This window comes from Bos mutus, chromosome 1 (genome assembly GCF_027580195.1).
Source record: "Bos mutus isolate GX-2022 chromosome 1, NWIPB_WYAK_1.1, whole genome shotgun sequence".
Classification (NCBI taxonomy): Eukaryota; Metazoa; Chordata; class Mammalia; order Artiodactyla; family Bovidae; genus Bos; species Bos mutus.
The window spans coordinates 54,479,387-54,480,768 of record NC_091617.1 but is presented as its reverse complement, the minus strand read 5'-3'; the positions used below and the strand labels follow the sequence as shown (position 1 = coordinate 54,480,768).

General features: G+C 32.9%; 1 non-coding gene across 1 annotated transcript; it reads left to right on the top strand.

Moving 5' to 3' along the window:
* Positions 1-627: 627 nt before the first annotated feature.
* TRNAE-UUC (transfer RNA glutamic acid (anticodon UUC)) lies at positions 628-699 on the top strand. The gene has a single exon. It is a non-coding gene; the product is annotated as a tRNA-Glu (tRNA).
* Positions 700-1,382: the final 683 nt, after the last annotated feature.

Genomic DNA, 1,382 nt, shown 5'->3' with positions numbered 1-1,382 from the left:
GGAAAAATATAACATATGATGCAAATTTTATATAAATTAAAAAAATACATTTTCTAATCAGACATATAAGACTCCAATATAGGCTTAGAATTATCAAAATATAAACAAGTTGATTATTTGATCTTATTTATGAATCTACATATGATAAAAAGTAATACTTGAAGCTAAATGTGAAGAAGTAAAATTTTACCTTTAGTCTAAAATCTGTATGTTTTATTTTTGCTTTGTGTTTTTGCTGCAAAAATTCTCACTTTATGATTAAAAATGATATAAACACACAAGATAACATTTTCAACAAAAATGAGACAATTTGTATCATGCTTTTGATACTTGATCAGCAAAAAGAAGTTTACACAAACATGAAAGAAACTGAAAAGCAAAGCAAACCATTCACTGCTATCTTATAATGGCAGGATACTTTTGTTTTGCTTTCAGAAGCCCAGAACTTTTCCAGAATTCAGTCAATTTTGTCTTTATTGCCAGGTTAAATATAGCTCATTAAGTTCTTTGTCTCTCAAATTCACATTCTTCAGCTGAGAAGACTATTCAAAGATAGATTCCTTCACTGGGTCATACATAAAGACTGTTCAAGAGGGTCTACCATATTCTAAAGAGTTTGGGAGGAATTCCCTGGTGGTCCAGTGGTTAGGACTCAGTGCTTTCACTGCTGTGGTCTGGGTTCAATCCCTGGTCAGGGAGCTAAGATCCTGCAAGCTTTGCAATCTGGTCAAAAACAAATAAACAGAAATTTTGGTTCTCAATAGGATTTGAAACTTGCTGAACTTTTTCCTTACTCTCAGGCCCAAGCAGCAAATGAAACATTTTATGGTTTCTTTTGCAACATGGTTGTTTATAAATACTCCATTTCCCTTGATATCCAAGAATTGCATTCCTTGAAGTCTAAACATTTTTCTCCAGGACCTTGCTGAGATATATACAAATGGTTTATGTGATGAAAAAATGCCTTCCAAGTTCTGCATATCAGTGTTGTGTAGTCATGCTTCATCTTCAAAGCATTTCCGCAAAATCTGGCTAATTTCTTGATAGCACTTCTGCAAGTATCTTTCAGTTAAAACATCCTGTTGAGAAGCATTCACAGTTTTCTAGAATATTCTTAAATGAAATAGTTTTGATTTATGAAAAAATAACAATTTTGGGGCCATTACCTGAACTTCTATCCTTCCATCTCCAACACTATTTGACTCTAGCACTTTTCTGATGTGATAAAAATAGCATGTTATGATAGTATTTTCTTTTTTCACATGAGAGACAAAAATGTCTAACAGAGGACCATTGGTACAGATGCCACGTCAGTTTATCCAAGGCACATACTGTGTTTTAAAAAATGAAGAGATGTTTGCTTTTGGGGATCAGCTTTTCAC